Below are 20,289 nucleotides of genomic sequence, written 5' to 3'. Positions count from 1 at the left end.
TTTTGGATCTTGCTTCTATAAGAATCTTTAGCTAGTACTTAAACTTATATAATAACTTACACAATACTACTTCTATGTCTATACTCCTACCTCGCTATAGGACATTAGTGTTGAAAAGCTTGATGGGGAGAGAAGATAGTTAGATCTGAAATGAGAAAGGAGATGGATAAAATCATCGTAGTTCCTTGGCCTACATTTCTGTTTCTTTTTTGTTGTTGTTGTCTTAATAGTAAACAGCTAGAGCTCTGACTCTCTAAGCTTAGTCATCCCTGGCCTGATTTTAGTTGTTGACGTAGAGCTTTGTTTTTCAAGTATATAAACTGAATGCCTAAAAGCATAGTGCAATTCCAACTCATAGAGACCCTATAGGATGGAGTAGAACTGCTCCATAGGGTTTCCAAGGACTGACTAGTGGATTTGAACTGGCAACATTTTTTGGTTAGCAGCCATATGCTTAACTGGTGTGCCACCCAGGCTCCTTAGTGCTCCTAGATTTGCCCTATTCTGGCATGACTAGCTCCCATCCAAGAGTCATCTTGTTAGCATTAAAAAAAAAAAAAAAAATGCAGTCACTGGGGAATTCTGAAGAGTGTAGAAGGTTTGTCTCAGGACCAAAGACAAAGACCAAATTCTTTGGGTAAAGTTAATTGTATACCCCATAGGTGCACATTCATTAAAATGTTACTAGTTAAAGAAATTTAAAAAAAAAAAAAAGTTGTATTCTTTTTCTAATGCCTACAAGTAAATAAAATAACATAAGTAAATAAATTTCACTAGACAACAAGCATCTCAGCAACATGCAAATTTTCCCGAACTTGATAGAAGAAGATAGTTCATATTGGTTTCTCGACATGTGTAAAAAAAGTGATTACCTAGATTTAAAAATCAGAAGACTTCTAAATATCTATTTTTATCATCCCTTAAACAATCATATACAAAGACACTAAGATCAATTTTCCATTTGGAAAACATCAGTCTGCATCAAATTATTCTGAACTGATGGGGCATTTTCTCACTGGTTTGTCGTAATCTCCACAAATTCCCTGTTGCATTATGTCTGTAAAAAAAAAAAAATAAAATTTTTTTTTTTTTATTTAACTTGTTTATAGTATCAGTCTATGTTCAATGAGCAAATATTATTGGGTCCCTGTTCTACATTTCATATATATATGTAAATAATTATTTATTTTAATTAATAAATATAGCATGAACAAATCTTGTTGACAACTATTCCTTAAGGCAGTCAATCTGAATTTTTTGTTTGCATCAAAAGTCCCTGAGGTGCTTAACATGCAGATTTTCAAATATACTCTAAGGTACAAAGGTTAAGTGGGTATATAGTATATCCTGGAAATCTGAAAAATTTCAGGCATCTCAGTTGATCCTAATACATTTAATCAGGTTTCCAGACTTGTGGACAAATGATAATAGAAAGGAGCTTTCCAAATTGAAAAGTTGAAAATACTAAATAGCTCATTTGGTTGCATCTCTCTAGTTAAACACAACAGTAAATTGAACCTAAGGCAAATTAGTGGTGAAGCATTTATCATTTATTAACATTATGAGGAATTGCTGAAGGGAAGGAAACCCTGGTGGCGTAGTGCTTAAGTGCTACGGCTGTTAACCAAGAGGCTGGCAGTTCAAATCCGCCAGGTGCTCCTTGGAAACTCTATGGGGCAGTTCTACTCTGTCCTATAGGGTCGCTATGAGTCGGAATGGACTCCACGGCAGTGGGTTTGGTTTTTTGGTTTTTTGGCTGAAGGGAACTATCTGATGTCTATTCACACTGAGTTTGGTTTCTAAGTAGAAAAATAAAACCTAACCAAGATTGTAATGAAACTGATTTTTAATCACTCAAGCAAGAATTGGATATGATACATAGAATGATTTTGGGGGGCATTTTTATAATAAAAAATAAGTTCTTTCCATTGTAAATGTAAATTCCCCTAAGACATACTTAAAATAGTGGACAATTTCAGAAGACACTTGGCTTATCAGAGTCTTCAATGTACCTATCTCTTGAATTCCACTATTTTAATCTGGATTTGTTATTTTACATCCATGTACAGATGGCATCTCCCATCATCATCATAGTTGTGACTCCTTTCACCTCCTTATCTTGTTGAATCCGCTGTTTATATGATCACACCTTTTATTTATTTATTTATTTTTCTTTCTTTCTTCATTTAACACATTCTTTGGTGGTTATATCCTCCATTAGTTTATTGAAAAAATATATATATGAAAGGTAATTTTTTTGCTGAGAATTTACATAATTCATATGCTAATTCTGCCCTCATATTTTCTTGATAGTTGGGTTGGATACAGACACCTAGAGTTGAAATCATTTCTTTTCAAATTTGCTTCCAATGTTGCTGTTTTGAAGTTCAATGCCATTGTTACTGCTGATCCTTTATGTGAAGCTCAATGGCATTGTTGTTGTTAATTCTTTAAGTGCAACTTTTTATTTTCTCAGAAATCACGTAGTGGCTTTGTTTCCACAGGTATGACGTTTGACAACGATATGAATCGGCGGCATATTTTTTTATAGGATGTGTTGGTATTCGGTAAACTCAGTTTGTATATCGGGCCCCCCTCCCTTTTTTAGAAGTTGTCATGAATTATTTCAATAATGATATCCTTTCTTCAATTTCCTCTTCCTTATAGCTGCATATTGTATCTACTGGTAAAGATTTCTGATTCGCATTTTTTCCACTCCTGTTTCCCAATTTTGTCTTTTAATCCAATATTAAATTAGACTCAAGTACGCTTATGTTACACCTCCTCTTCTGATTTATTTTCAATTTCTCTTGCACACTTTTATTTTCCAAGAGCACTAATTTTTAGTTTAATCTTCCTTTTTACTACTACATCTTCATAGATGTTTTGCCTTCTCTCATATTCTTAAGATACTACCCCTCAGGAAATACCATCATTATTTCTTACAATCTAATTCCAAAGGATCCTTTTAAATGTTTGTATGTTTAAAATATTAAAACTTTTTAAAAATAAGAATAAATGATAGTAAAATCTCCATATTTTTAGATATTTTAAGAATAATTTAATCATAAATTATTTCATATCAATAAATTTTGTTACACAATTCTGTAAAAGATGAAAGACTACTGTCACACATTCTTTCTCAACACTAGTATGGACTAGATTTTAGGATCAAAAATTAAATCATGAAGTTTTTCCTATTGAATCAATAACTGCAAGAAAATACTGAGCCACAATAGTGGATCCTGATAAAATGGGAAAAAATATGAAACAAAACACAAATTCTGTAAAAATCAATATTTACTGGACTAGTTGAGGCCAGTGGACTCCTGAGACTATTGCTCTGTTAACTGAAACTCTTCCCTGAGGTCACCTTTTAGCTAAATAACAGATTATCTCACAAAATAAAGAATATCACTTGTGAGTACGTGCTCCATTAAAAGTCATCTCTATGAGACTAAACAGTAAACAATTTCTTTAAAGCAAAGAAAAGAACGTAAGGGAAGAGGGAAACTAGATTACTGGAAATGGAACAACCAGAACAGGAAATCATGAGAATGTTGACACGATGTGAAGAATATAACCAATGTCACTGAACAATTTGCGTAGAAATTGTTGAATGGGAACCTAATTAGCTGTATTATCTTTTATCGAAAACACAATAAAATATTAAATTTAAAAAAAAGTATCCCATGCATCCATCTGGTAATCGCAATATAGGATTGTTGTTATTGTTAGGTATCATCCAGTTGGTTCTGACTTCTAGTGACCCTATGTACAATGGAAGGAAACACTGCCCAGTCTTGTGTCCTCCTCATGATCATTGTTATGCTTGAGCCCATTGTTGCAGCCACCGTGTCAATCCATCTCATTGATGGTTTTCCTCTTTTTCAGTGACCCTCACTTTAATAAGCATGATGTCCTTCTCCAGGTATTGGTCGCTCCTGATAACACTTCCAAAGCATGTAAGAAAAAGCCTCACCATCCCCGTTTCTAAGGAGCACTCTGGCTGTGCTCCTTCCAAGACAGATTTTTTTTGATCTTCTGGCAGTCCAAGGTATATTCAATATTCTTCACCAACATTTCCAAATTTCGCATACATATGAGGTGATTGAAAACATCATGGCATGGCTCAGGTGCACCTTAGCCTTCAAGGTGACATCTTTGTTTTTTAACAATTTCAAGAGGTCTTTCACAGCAGATTTGTCTTATACAACGCGTAGTTTGATTTCTTGACTACTTTTTCCATGAGTGTTGATTGTGGATCCAAGTAAAATGAAATCCTCGATAACTTCAATCTTTTCTCCATTTATCATGATGTTACTTATTGGTCCAGTTGTGAGGATTTTTCTTTTTCTTTATGTTGAGATGTAATCCATACTGAAGGCAGTGGTGTTTGATCTTCATCAGCAAGTGCTTCAACTCATCTTCACTATCAGCAAGCAAGGTTGTGTCATCTGCATATAACAGGTTGTTAATGTGTCTTCCTCCAAAAGCATTCCTCTTTTCTTCTTCACATAGTCCCACTTCTCGGATTATTTGCTCAGCATACAGATTGAATAAGTATGATGAAATGATACAACCCTGACGTGCATCTCTCTTAACTTTAAACCATGCAGTATCCCCCTGTTCTCTTTGAATGACTGCTTCTTTGTCTAAACACGAGCTCCTCTCCCAGAACCCAGCCCAGTGCCGTCGAGTTGATTCCGACTCCTAGAGCACAGTTAAGTGCTCTGGAACAACCATTCTTCAAAATGTTATCCATAATTTGTTATGATCCATACATGCCTAGTTAATAAAGCACAGGTAAACATTTCTGGTATTCTCTGTTTTCAGCTGTGATCCATCTGACATCAGCTATGATATTCCTAGTTACATGTCCTCTGCTGAATCCAGCTGGACTTTCTGGCAATTCCCTGTTGATGTACTGCTGCAACCATTTTTGAGTGACCTTCAGAAAAATTTTACTTGTGTGTGCTATTAATATTGTTCAATAAAATACCTGCATTCTATTGGATCACTTTTATTTAGAGTGGGTACAAATATGGATCTCTTCCATTCAGTTGATAAGGTAGCCAACTTCCAAATTTCTTGGCATAGATGAGTGGGTGCTTCCAGTGCCACATGCATTTGTTGAAACATGTCATTTGTTATTCCATCAGTTTCTGGAGCCTTGTTTTTTTTTTTTTTTTTGCAAATGCTTCAAGTTCAGCTTGGACTTCTTCCTTCCGTGCCATTGGTTCTTGATCATATGCTACCTCCTAAAATGTTTGAATGTTGACAAATTCTTTTTAGTATAGTGACTTTGAATATTCCTTCCATCTTCTTTTGATGTTTTCCATGACGTTTACTATTTTCCCCCTAGAATTCTTGATTATTGCAACTTGAGGTCTGCACTTTTTCTGTAGTTCTTTCAGCTTGCAAAATGCCTTTTGGTTTCTAACCCCAGGGCTTTGCACGTGTATTGTAAGACTTTGCTTTGTCTTCTTGAGCTGCCCTTTGAAATCTTCTGTTCAGGTCTTTTATTCATCATTTCTTCCTTTTACTTTAGCTACTCTACATTCCAGGGCAATTTTCAGAGTCCTTTCGGACGTCCATTTTGTTCTTTTCTTTCTTTCCTGTCTTTTTAACGATCTCTTGCTTTCTTTATGTACGATGTCCTTATCTCATTCCACAGCTTGCCTGGACTTCAGTCATTAGTGTTCAGTGTGTCAAATCTATTCTTGACATAGTCTCTATATTCAGATGGGATGTACTTAGGGTCATACTTGGTTTTCATGAACTCATTCTAATTTTCTTCAAGTTGAACTTTCATTTGAACAATTGATAGCCTGTTCCACAGTCAGCCACTGGCCTTGTTCTAACTGATGATACCGAGCTTTTCCATCATTCCTTTCCACAGATGTTGTTGATTTGATTCCTGTGTAGTCCATGTAGCAAAGTCCACTTGTATAGTTGCTGTTTATGTTGTTGACAAAAGGTATTTGCAATGAAGAAGTCATTGGTCTTGCAAAATTCTATCATGAGATCTCTGGCATCATTTCTATCTCCAAGGACATACTTTTCAAATGTCAATCCTTCTTTGATTCCAATTTTCACATCTCAACCACGAGCAATTATCAATGCATCTCGATTGCGTGTTTGATCAGTTTCAGACTTCGGAAGTTGGTAAAAATGTTCCATTTCTTCATTTTTGACCGTACTGTTTGGTTCCTAGCCTGTTGATTCTGGAAGCTCCACTGAAAACTGACTACCAAGGGTGACACTGCTGGTATTGGAAATATCATTGGCAAAGCTTCCGGTATCGTAGCAACATGCAAACTACCGCAGTATGACAAACTGACAGACACAAAGCCAGAATTAGTTTTACATGCTGTTTATTTACTTGTTTTTTAATAACTAAATTTTCACTATCAAAAAAAAAAGAAAACCTCTAAGAGAGAATAAAATTCCTAATTTTTTCCCCAAATAGTTAGAGCTTCTCTAAAAATTATCCCAATTAATTAGAGTTGTTCAAACATAAAATTAGACCCAAATTATCCAAGTTGTATGCTAAGAGGTAAGAACTGGAATTTGATGTTTTCTGTGCCATGAATCATTTTTGAGTCTACCTTTCATGTTAGAGGGTTTCTATAGATACTCTTGTGTTTCCTGAACATGTCTAAGGGTGACAGAATCAAAGGCTGCTTGGAAATTCCATAAATGAAATGTAGCATATCAAATGTGGGCTACATTCAGAATGAACTAGATGGGTTGTTTCTTTGGGAAATTTGTGATGATCATGACTCTTTTTTTCCAATTCTATTGGGATGTTTGGTTTTCCAAAAGACATCCTCCATCCCACCTGGATGTCAGTGGCTTGTCAACCTTCTGGGAGCTTAATGGCAGAAGAGAACTTAAATGCACATTGAATGGCAGTGCTCAGCATTCAATGTGCATACACTCACTTAAAAACGAAACCTGTTGCTGTTGAGTCAATTCTGACTCGTAGTGACTCTATAGGACAGAGAACTACCCCACAGTGTTTCCAAGGAGCTCCTGGGGGATTAAAACTGCCGATCTTTTGGTTAACAGCCATAGCTCTTAACCTCTAAGCCACCAGACTTTCCTATACTCAGATCTGCAATTTTTCAGTGTGTCACTTTTATAAGCAGCAGTTCCTTGTTTTCCTCATGCCATTGGCTCTATTTAAGGTTCAGCAAAGAAGTTTTACCTTTGCGATTCTGAGCTGTGGTAGAAGAGAGATGGTTTCTGATTGCATGATATTACGGAGACCATCTAGGGAAGTCAATTGCTTTAAACATTTCATTTAATACTTTCTTACTTTAGCATCATTTCTTAGAAGCTTCACTTCCACAGGTAACTTTGATTCAAAATTCTTGAGAGTTGAAGGATTCTATGGTTTAAATCACATGAATTTTTAACTCACATACTTTGTACATGTTATCTGGAGGGACCAGTCCTTGGAGAAGGACATCATGCTTGGTAAAGTAGAGGGTCAGCAAAAAGAGGAAGAACCTTAATGAGATGGATTGACACAATGGCTGCAACAATCAGCTCAAGCATAACAATGATTATGAGTATGGCTCAGGACTGGGCAGTGTTTAGTTCTGTTGTACATAGGGTCACTATGACTCGAAACCAATTGGATGGCACCTAACAAAAACAGCCCTATAAAGGCAAACTTCCTCTATTTTACATTAATTCGTTTTTATTTAAATATAAAGTTTTTACATTGCCTAATTCAACATTTCATAGAAAAGTGGTTACAAAGTAGTTAGAACTGTTCCAACCCAATCAATACTTTTCCTCTTGAAAATAATATTTCCCCTGCTTTGCATAAGTATTCTACTTCAATTGCTGTTCAAACACTGGAATGGATGGATTTGAGTTTAAAGTCAAGGAACTTAATCTCCAAGCATTTAAAGCTTGAGAGTTTTTTTTTTTTTTTTAAGCTGAGTAGGTTTTAGTATCATAAGAGAATTAAATGACTTTAAAAGTGATTTTTATATCAACATGCTCTAAACCCATTATAGGTTTCAGGACACAATTTTAAAGATATTTTGTTCAAATAAAGGATTTGTTTTATTCTCTGATAAGTCACCAAGTAATCCGTTGCTTTTCAGCTTATTGCTGCTGTAGCCAAGGTTAATTAATTAGAAATATTAAAGCTCAGATTAACACTTGGACTTGACTCACAAATCATTTTCTCAGGAGTATCTAAATTGTACAGTAAATTTAATTTTTAAACCTTAATGCCACACTAAGAGAAGAGTTAATTTTTTTTTTCTTTACTGTTTGTTTTTACTTTGGTACACTTGGTAATCTATAAGAAATAAAAGAGATGTGTCCGTGTGGTTTCCCACTAGAGAAACTATTTTAAGCTATACTCATTTTCAGCTATTTCTGGAAGTTATCATTTTCCTATATATAGTTTACTTAAAAATAAATAAATATCTTTGCTTAAGTATCCTAAGGGCAAGTGTATACTTTCAAATAGGTGTGACATTTCATGTTTAAAAGTAACACCTGTAACACATGTAATTCCTAAGGTATTATGAAAAAAATGGTATATAACATTGGAGAAGGAGATAAAGATGATGGCAGCCTTCTAAGAGAATCAATGAGCTGGAGCCAGTGTGTAGGCGCAGTTTCTGAGGAAACCTTTTTGTATGGACTAGACGCTTTAGATTTTTAAAAGGTAGGCTTTAAGGGATGTTATTTTACACAATGGGAATGTATAAAACTCCATTGCCAACATACAAAAAAAAAAAAAAAAAAACACCAAAAAGGGGACAGGCTTTCTCAGTGCTTGCTGGCATGAAAAAAATTAATTAAAAACAGAAGGAAAAAAAAGAAAGCTTTCTCAAGATGGTTTGCAAAATAAAGGTTTTATTTTTTGTAAGCTAATCAGCAAAATCAAGTTGGAAAATGTAAACGATGTTGGTCTGGGTGGAAAATCGAATTCAATAATTTAGTACAGGTATAAGTAGATATTTTCTATAAAGGGGTGGATAAAAAATACTCTAGGATTTCAGGGCAATATGACCTCTGTCACAACTAGGAAACTCTGACATTGTAATGTAGAAGAAGCATTAGACAATGAGTAAACACAGCCTTGTACCACATAATGACAATTCCGGCAATTCTGACCGACATACATCCATGGTCCCATATAGGCTATATGGTACTAGGAGGAGTAGAAGCCTCTGGCACCCCCGCACACAGAAGCCAGGGAAGAAGAATGGCTCACAGTCCTGCATGCTTAACTTCCACGATAGTTCTGGGAAATATGTACCCACCTCCTTCCTGGTCCCTTTCTCTTCTGCTCACTGCTTACTCAGCTGCCCCTTCTTTGTGTTCCCCTCCTTCCTCTTTCCCTGTGAAACTCTCTCCCTCCCTTGCTCCTACCTGGGGCAGGGTCAGAGGCTCCTCCTCCTCCTGGTCTTTATAACCTTATGGAACCACAGATATATACCAGTTCAGATGTTGCCAGACCAGATGTTATGCAGCATATGACTGTATGGTGTTCCAACAAAGTTCAAATACCATAATGTCCTGTTTCACAGAATACATCGTGGACATTAAACAACAATTGACTCTAAATGAGTGTGACTACATTCCAATAAATATTTATTTGTGGATACTGGAATTTAAATTTCATATAATTTTCACCTACCAAGATTATTATTCTCCATTGATTTGTTTTTAACCATTTCAAATGTTAAAAATATTTATAGTTCATAAAAAAAAATAAGTTCATGGGCAGTACAAAAAATGGGTGGTAGGCAGAATAAGGGCCAGGGATTGTAGTCTTCCATGCCTACTCTAATAGCATTCAAAGCAGTCTGGTTAATTCTGAGCTTAGTGAGACCAGGACTTGTGAACATTACACAAAGGAGAGCTCATTGCAGCTGGAGAATTATTATTTGTCAAATAAATATCCAATTCAAAATAACTTGCTTCTCAGGGGCTTATTTCTTCAGTAGGCATCATTTACCAAGAAAAAAATATATTAAATACATAGATATTTAATATCTATTCCATGTTTTAATTTGTTACAGAAAGTTTAAATTTTAAATCCTTAAAATCACAAAACAAACTTTGTCATTGTTGTTAGCTGCCTTCAAGTTACCCTAAGTGTGTGGGAACCCAGTGTACAACAGGATCGGACTGTTGTGATTCTTAAGGCTTTTACTGGCTGAATTTTTGTAAGTAGATCACCAGGCCTTCTTCGTGGTTTATCCAAGTCTGGAAGCTCCACAGAAGCCTGTCAGCATCATAACAACACTGAACCCTCCACTAACGGATGGGTGATGGTTGTGCTTGAGGTGGCTTGGGCAAGAATCAAACCCAGGTCTCCCACATAGAAGGCAAGAATTCTACTGAACCATCGCTGAGCCCAAAATGCATTACATGATGTTGAATAGTGACTGAAGACTATGTTGTTTTGTTTCTGACTAACTAGCCTCCAGAGAAAAGCTTAAAAAGTTGGTCTTTTCCTTTCTATTCTTCTTTATTCATATTGATATCTGAAATTAAGTTTGATAACATTGAAAAAGGCCCTTAAAATTAGGTACCAATACCTTGAGAAAACAAAACCCAAGAAAGAGGGGAATGTACTCACAGTCATTCAGCAGCACTTTTCTCCTTGAATCAGATGCTAACTTCTAAAGAAGGAAGAACCAGCTCTGAGAAGCTGTAAACCTGATTAAACATTGGTTCCTGACAGAGTGAGGGACTGAACAGAACTGCCATCTGTATTTTAGGTTTGAGTGTGTAAATTCTGAAGTTCAGAGCTCATCAAGGGGTGAGGTCACTATTATGCTCCAGATTTCCAGGTGGGGCACCAGAAAAGTCACTACTATGCAAACAAGGGTGAAGCAGGAAAAAGTAGTCATCATAAAGATTGAATCTAAGCTTTGAATGAATTAATACCTGTCATGGATTGAATTGTGTCCACCCAAAATATCTGTCAACTTGGCTAGGCCATGATTTCCAGTATTGTGTGATTATCCACCATTTTGTCATCTGGTGCGATTTTTCTGTGCTGTAAATTTTATCTCTATGATTTTAATAAGGTGGAATTAGAGGCAGTTATATCAATGAGGCAGAACTCAATCTACAAGATTAGGTTGTGTCTTAAACCAATCTCTTTTGAGATATGAAAGAGAGAATTAGGCAGAGAGACATGGGGATCTCATAAAACCAAAAAACCAAACCTAGTCCCGTGGGGTCGATTCTGACTCATAGTGACCCTATAGGACAGAGTAGAGCTGTCCCGTAGAGCTTCCAAGGAGCGCCTGGCACACATGTACACACACACTAATAAATGCCAAACTAGATTTTGATATTTAGAGAAAATATTTTTCTAGAAAAACAATAAATTAAGACATTTCAGACAAACATTATTTGGAAGAATTCATCCACAGGACTCCTGTGTCAAAGTAAGTTCTTCATGCGAAAGGAAAATTACACCAGCTAGAAGCTCAGCTTTGCAGGAAGGGTTGAACAGTAAAAGTAATGCTAAACATGAGGGCAAAGATGAAATATAAGCCCTGGGTGCCTCAAATGATTAACCTCTCCACTATTAGCCAAAAGTTGGAGGTTTGAATCTACCCAAAGACACCTCAAAAGACAGGCCTGGAGATCTGCTACCAAAAGGCCACGGACTTGAAAACCTTATGGAGCAGGTCTACTCTGCACACTTGGGGTTGCCATGAGTTGGCAAAAAATAACAGCAACATACACTCTTGTGAATCATAATACACAGAAATCAATTACATATGTACATAATTAATACACATGATAATATAAAATATGTTATTGTCTATATAATGGATAACATACTGCTAAATTTTGATTCAATAAATCAAGCATGTGTTATGTAATCAGAATTGTGAAAACAAATTGAAGACTTTATTGAATTCTTTGGGCCATTGTAGTAAATTACCATGATATTTGTGGCTTACTATAACGGCAATTTATTTTCTCACAGTTCTGGGCTGAAATAGATGTGTTGGCACTGTCACATTCTCTCTGGAAACTCTAGGGAAAATCTATCCCTTATTTCTTCCAGATTCTAGTGGCTGCTTCAGACGGCTGCCAAAATTCCTTGGCTTGTGACTGCATCAGTCCAGTCACTGCTTCTGTGGTAACATATCTTCTTTTCATCTGTTTCTGTCAAATCACCCTCTGCCTCCTTCTCATAGAGATACATATGATTGCATTTAGAGCCCATCATGATAACCTATCCATAGCAAGATCCTTGATAATTTCTACAAACATCTTGTTTCTCTATAAGGTAACATTTATAGGTTCCAGAGTTTAGAATTTGAATTTATTCTGGGGGTAACTCTTTAATCCTGCCACAAATGAAAATAGAGCAAAAGTTCTGGTATGAAAAGAAAGCATTAAAGGAAAGTAAAACAAACAAAAAAAGAACATGAAGTATTCAGAACCAAGTAGTAATATGATAGATTTAAAGAAAATATATTTATATTAAACATAAATGAATTAGGCACCTTACTTAAAAGCAAGAGTCAGTCAAGATAAAAAGTTGAAAACAATGCTGCTGACAAGACATACATTTTAAACAAATGGGAACAGAAAAAAAAATGAAAGGAAAAGGATAAAAATATATACTACACATATACTAAAAAAATATATTGACATAGTCATATTAATATCAGACTAGGTAAACTTTAAGTCAAGGAACATTGAAAATAAATAAATAAATAAAACCTGTTGCCGTCAGGTAGATTCCAACTCATACCAACCTTATAGGACAGAGTAGAACTGCTCCATATGGTTTCTAAGGAGTGGCTGGTGGATTTGAATTACTGGTCTTTTGGTTAACAGCCAAGCTTCTTAACCACCATGCCACCAGGGCTCTCAAGAATAATTAAAAACCAAAACAAAACAAAACAAAAAAAAACCTGTGGTGTCCATTCTGGCTCATAGCAACCCTATAGGACAGAGTAGAACTGCCCCACAGGTATTCAAGGAGCAGCTGGTGGATTCAATCTGCTGGCTTTTTGGTTAGCAATCAAGCTTCTTAACCACTAGGCCACCAGGGCTCCCAAGAAGCATTAAAAAAAAAATCTCATTTCCATCTAGTCAATTACTATTCATAGTGACCATGTAGGACAGAGTAGAATTGCCCCACAGGGTTTCCAAGGAGCAGCTGGTGGATCTGAACTACCGGCCTTTGTTATTAAACTGTTTATAAGACAGAACAGAGATAAAATGTTAAAATCAACCACAGAAAAGTAAACTGTCTTCAAAGAAATGCCAAGAACACTGAAAGCGCTTTCAAAATCAAACTTATGGAAGCCAGAAACAATGAAATGTTGCTTATACACGATGAAAGGAAATCCTAGCCAAACTATTATTCTATGCCCAACAAAAATATCAATGAAAAATGAATGTAGAGGTTAACAACTGTGAAATAAAACATTACTTTTGGTAGATGTTAACTAATTCATCAACTACACCTGAAGTATTTACTGACATATCAGATAGCAATCTATTATCCAGAGATCTCTGCTGGGTCAACAATTCAAAACGAATGCATGTGAAAAGTATAAAAGTAATAAACTTATAAAATGATGTGCATAAATTTTATTTATTCTAAGATACATAAAGCCAACCTCTAAACATTTTCTATTGACTCAATTTTTTATAAAATCTAGGTAATATACAGAGGAGCAGGTAGATAATAACAGGAACTTGCACAACTTCATGAATAACTAATATTAAGAAACTGATAGTTGAAATTGAGGTGGATAACATTGAGGTGGAAAAGAAGAAATTCCACAAAAAAATATGCTAGCATATAAACAGTAAGGAAGAAGAATCCCACATATCTTAATACTTTCTGACAATATCACTGTTATGGATCAAATTGTGTCCCCCAAAATATATGTTGACTCTGTTTGGAAATAGTAGTTTTCTTTTGTTATGTTAAGGAGGCCAAAATAGAGTAGAGTGGGTCCCAAACCTAAATGACATCCTATAAAAAGAGCAGAATAGACAGAGACAGGCATGGGGGAAAACAGAAGCCATGTGAGTGTTGTCTAAAAGCAAAGGAACAAGAAGAATTGTTTTATCAGAAACTAGGAGAGTTGTACAGAAGGAATCAACATGACCAAGACTTTGATTTGGAAGTTTAACCCCCAGAATTGTGAGAAAATAAATTCCTGTTCTTTAAAACTATAAATTCATGTCATTTTTAAGGCAGCACTAGGAAACTAAAACAATTACAGTACTATAATTTTGATTATTCTGTGATATAGTGTAGGAATGAGCCCAGAATATAAGGTAAACTCTTCTAAGATAGATTTTTTTTTTTCTCCTAAATGTTCCTATATTTCTTTATCTGAAAAATAAGGACATTTGTACCTACCTCAAAGGGTTGATATAAAAATTATGAAAAAATGTTAAATGTAATGCACACAAAGTAGGTCTTATTGTTGGATAACCACTTGATAAGTGTTACTATTTTTTTTACTTTAATAATATCTCAAGCAGTGATGGTGAGTTATCAAACACATCAGCATAATATACTTCCGTTTTAAGAAAAACAGTAGTAGTATAAGAAACATTTCCATAATATAGTAGTAGAAATTTAAAAATCTGATACTTTACAGTGCTAAATTTCAATCATCTACAGATGCCACAGAAAATTTCATTGCTCATTAAATTTCAATGAAATATGTGTTTTCTGTGTTTTTTGTACAATAGTGTTCCAAAAGATGTAATCTGCAAGTTTCCCTCTCTTTCTTAAGCAGTACCAATAGTCTTGCTCCCCAAAATAAAACAAGTTACATGAATATTATCTACAATGTGCACATTAAATTTGAAAGACATTTTCATCCTCAACAAAGAAAATATAATTTTAAATAATGATCACATATTTTTATGTCATTTCAAATACAGCTTGCATTTAGATTCAATCAAATTTGGACTCATGGGCATTTACTCTTAATCATTAAATAAAAATAAGAACAGTAAGCAGACTACAGGACTAAGGATTTACTTCTGTTACAAATATGGAGTGCAGTAAACATTTTAACATGTAAATATATTTTTGAAGTTTTTCTTTTTTTAATTGTGGTGAAGATACATGCAACAAATATTGTCAATTCAACAATTCCTACATATTTAATTCAATGACTTTGGTTACATTCTTCATGTTGCGCAACCATTATCAATATTCTTTTCCAAATTATTCAAAAGCCTCACCACAAGAAAGAGCCAAACCCAAAAAAAAGCCTCACCACAAAAAAGGAGCCAAACACAAACCAAAACCTAAAAATCAGAATTAAACATCAAAAAACAAATAGCAAAATGAGTGAGGTAGATGCTTCATTTTCAGTAATAACCTTAGATATAAAGGGTCTAAACACTCCCATGAAAAAGGCAGAGTGGCAGAATGCGTAAGAAAACATGCCATCTTTTTGCTTTCTAAAAGAAACATATCTGAGACATGAAGACACAAACAGATTGAAAAGTAAAAGAATGCAGAATAGTATTCCATGCAACCAGCTATCAAAAAAGAGCACGGGTGGCCACACTGATATCAGATCAAACAGACTTTAAATCAAAATCTATTACAAGCAATAAAGAAGGACATTAAATAATAATAAAACAGTCTATCCAGCAAGAAGACATAACAATTTTAAATACATATGTGCTTGATACTAATGTACCAAAATATATGAAACAATACTGAATAATATGAAAGGAGAAATAGACAAATTCACAGTAGTAGAGGACTTCAACAGACCACTTTCAATTACAGCCAGAACATCTAAAAAAAAGATCACTCTAGGATATATTCCAAGGAGTGAGATTGCTGGATCGTATGGCATTTCTATTTCCAGCTTTCTAAAGAAGCACCATATCATTTTCCAAAGTGGTTGAATCATTTTGCATTCCCACAGCAGTGCATATATGCACTCTTAAGAATATATCCTAGAAAAATAAGAGTCAAAACATGAATAGATATATGAACACCCATGTTCATTGCAGCATTGTTCACAATAGCAAAAAGATGGAAACAATCTAGATTCAACAGATAAATGACTAAACAAACTGTGGTATATACACACAATGGAGTATTGTGCAACTCTAAAGAACAACGATGAATCCGTGAAGCATCTCATAACATGGATGCATCTGGAGGACATTATACTGAGTGAAATAAGTCAACACAAAAGGACAAATATTGTATGAGACCACTACTGTAAAAACTGATGAAAATGTTTACATACAAAAAGAAACAACATTTGATGGGTATGAGGGATGGGAGGGGTGGGGTTGGAAAAAAACTTAATAGACAATAGATAAACAGTAACTTAGGTGAAGGGTAGGACAGTGCACAATACTGGGGAAGGCAATACTGTACAAGGCAGGGCCATAGTAGCTCCATAGTCACATCCAAACTCCCTGAGAGACTGAATTGCTGGGCTGAGGGCTGTGGGGGCCATGGTCTGGGAACATCTACCTCAATTGGCATAACAGAGTTTATAAAAAAAAAAAAATGTCCTACATTCTACTTTGGCTACAGTGCACTTGGGGTATTAAAAGCCTGTAAGCTACCATCTAGGATACTCCACTGGTCTCATCCCTTGGGAGGAAGGAAGAATGAAGAAAATTAAAGACAAAGGAAAAGAATAGTCCAAAGGACTAATGGACCACATCTACCAAGGCCTCCACCAAACTGAGTCCAGTACAACTAGATGGTGCCTGGCTACCACCACTGACTGCTCTGACAGGGATCACAATAGAGCGTCCTGGGCAGAGCTGGAGAAAAATATAGAAAAAAAAACTCCTAACTCCAATAGAAAGACCAGACTTGCTGGCCTGACAGAGACCAGAGAAACCCTGAGAGTATGGCCCCTGGACACCCTTTCAGCTCAGTAATGAGGCCACTCCATGATTCACCATTCAGCCAAAGATTGAACAGGCCTATGGAAAAAAACAACACTAAAGGGACACACCAGCCCTGGGACAGGGACTAGAAGGTAGGAGGGAACAGGAAAGCTGGTAATAGGGAACCCAGGGTTGATAAAGGAGAGTGTTGACATGTTGTGGGGTTGTCAACCAATGTCATACAACAACGTGTATACTAACTGTTTGATGAGAAACTAGTTTGTTCTGTAAACCTTCACCTAATGTTCAATAAAAAAATAAATAAAAAGAAGATCACTTACGTTGATAAACAAAACCATAAGCCAATTAGACCTAAAAGACATATATAGTCCACTCCACCCAACATCAGAACAATACACCTTCTTCTCCAGTGCACACGGATCATTTTCCTGAATAGATTATATACTTGAGCACAAAACAAGTCTCAACATATTTAAAAAGACTAAAAAAGTCATATAAAGTCATATAAAGCATCTCCTCTGCCCATAACGGTATAAAGCTATAAATCAACAACAAGAAAAATAAGGAAAAGGAAATACATGCAAACTAAATAATACACTACTGGAAAACCTGTTGGGTCACAGGTGCAACCAAAAGTGAAATTAAAAAAATTCTTAGAATTAAAAATGAAAAATAAAAAATCTTTGGGATACAGCAAAAGCAGTACTTGGAGGGAGATTCATAGCAATAAGTGCCTACATCAAAAAAGAAGAAAGATTCAAAATCATTAACTCAAACTGACAACTTGAACAAATCCAAAGGAAGAGCAAAATAAGCCAAAAACTACCAAAGAAAGAAAATAATAAAGATCAAGGTGGAAATAAACAAAACAGAAAAACAATAGAATCATCAGAATCAGAAATTAGTTCTTTGAAAGGATTCATAAAATAGAAAAAATACTGCATAGATGGACAAAAGAAAACAACCAGAAGACGCAAAAACCAAATTTAGAGAATAAATTCCTAACATTACAACCAACCCAACAGAGATAAAGAAGATCATAACTGATTACTATGAAAAATTGTACTCCAACAGATTTGAAAACCTAAATGAAATGGACAGTTTCCTAGAAACAAACTACCTACCCAAACTAACACAAAGGTAGAATATTTAAACAGATTCATTCTAAAAGAAGAGATTAATGATGTCATCCAAAAATTGTCAACAACAACAAAAAAAAAAGCCCAGGACCAGATGCTTACACTGGAGAATTCTACCAAATATTCGAAGAAAAGTTGACACCAATCCTACTTAATCTCTTCAAAAACTTAGAAGAGGAGAGCACTCGACAAAACTCTTTTCATGAAGCCAGAATAACCCTGATACCTAAACCAGGCAAAGCCACAACATAAAAAGGATATTACAGACCAATAGGGTCACTATGAGTCAGAATCAACTCGACGGCAGTGGGTTTAGTTTTTTGGTTTATCCCTTACAAACATAGATTCAAAAATTGCCACCAAAATTCTAGCCAATAGACATCATCAATGTATCAAAAAAATCATACATCATGATCAGTTGGGATTCATACCAGGATTACAAGTATGGTTCAACATTAGAAAACCAATCAATGCAAACCAACATATAAATAAAACAAAGGAAATGAAACAAATGATCATATCAATTGATGCTAAAAAAAAAAAAAAATGATAAAATTCAACAGTCTTTCCTGATAAAAACTCTCAGAAAAATAGAAGGGAAATTTCCCAACATAATTAAAGGCATATATGCAAAACCAACAGCCAACATTATACCCAACAGAGAAAGCCTGAAAGCCTTTCCTTTCAAACAGGAATGAGAAAAGAATGCCCATTATACCACTCTTATTCAACATTATACTGGAAGTTCTAACCAGAACAAGACAAGAAAGAGAGAGAGAGAGATATCCAAATCAGAAAGGAAGAAGTAGAATTGCCTCTATTTGAAGATGACATGATCCTATACATAGAAGACCCTAAACATTCCACAAGAAAACTTCTGGAACTCATAGAAGAATTTAGTGACATTGCAGGGTACAAGATCAACACACAAAAAATCAGTTGAGTTCCTCTACACTAACAAATACTATACTGAGAGAACAATACCATTTAAAATAGCCCCCAAATTGATAAAATACCTAGGAATTAACCTAACCAGGGACACAAAAGACATATACAATGAAAATTATAAAACACTACTACAGGAGATTAAAAGATATCTACGAAAATGGAAAAACATCCTGAACTCATGACCTGCAAGACTTAACACAGTGATGATGTCAGTTGTACCTAAAGCAATCTATAGATACAGTAGAATCCTGATATAAATCCAAACATTTCTTTACTGAAATGGAAAACTGAAATTATCAACTTCAAATGGAAAGCAAAGAAACTCAAACAGCCAAAGCAATATTGAAGAAAAAAAAAAAAAAAAAACTGAAGGCCTCACACTCTCTGATATCAAAATATGTTATACAGTCACTGTAATACAAAAGAGCCTGTTATTGGTTCAATGATAAGACACATAAACCAGTGGAATAGAATTGAGAACTCAGAATTAAACCTAGTCATCTAAGGGCAACTGATTTTCAACAAGGGGTCAAAGATCATTCAATGTGGCAGAAAAAGTTTCTTTAATAAATGATGCTGGCAAAACTGGATAACCACCTACAAACAAATGAAACAGGACCCAGACCTCACACCATACACAAAAACTAACTCAAAATGTATCAAAGAACTACTTGTTAAACCTAAAATCTTTAATTTCCTTGAAGAAAACAACAAATAGAAGAAAAAATAGATATATTGGACCTCATAAAAATTAAAAACTTATGCTTATTAAGACTTACTGAAAGAGAAAATAGACGATCTACAGGCTTGGTCTAATCACTAAAATGTATAGAAAACTGCAACAACTCAACAACAAAAGACAAACAACTCAATTAAAAAATGGGCAAAGAAAATAGAACCTTCAACAAAGAGGATATCTAAGCAGCCAACAAACATATGAAAAGATTTTCATGTTCAGGTTTCATTAGAGGAAACCCTGGTTAAGAGCTACCATTGCTAACTAAAAGGTTGGCAGTTTGAATCTACCAGGCACTCCTTGGAAACCCTGTGGGGCATTTCTATTCTGTTGTATAGAGTCGCTATGAGTCAGAATTGACTAGACGGCAGTGGGTTTGGTTCATTTTTGTTTGTTTTTAGCCATTAAAAAAAAAAATTAAGAGATATGCAAATCTAAACAACAGTGAGATACTCTCCTACCCCATCTAAAATGACACTGATTAAAAAAAATATATATATATATATATTTGTTGTTTTATATATATATATATATATAAAACAACAAGTGTTGGCAAGGGTGTGCAGA

Source organism: Loxodonta africana, chromosome 5 (assembly GCF_030014295.1).
Source record: "Loxodonta africana isolate mLoxAfr1 chromosome 5, mLoxAfr1.hap2, whole genome shotgun sequence".
Lineage (NCBI taxonomy): Eukaryota > Metazoa > Chordata > Mammalia > Proboscidea > Elephantidae > Loxodonta > Loxodonta africana.
This window is presented reverse-complemented; position numbering follows the sequence as displayed.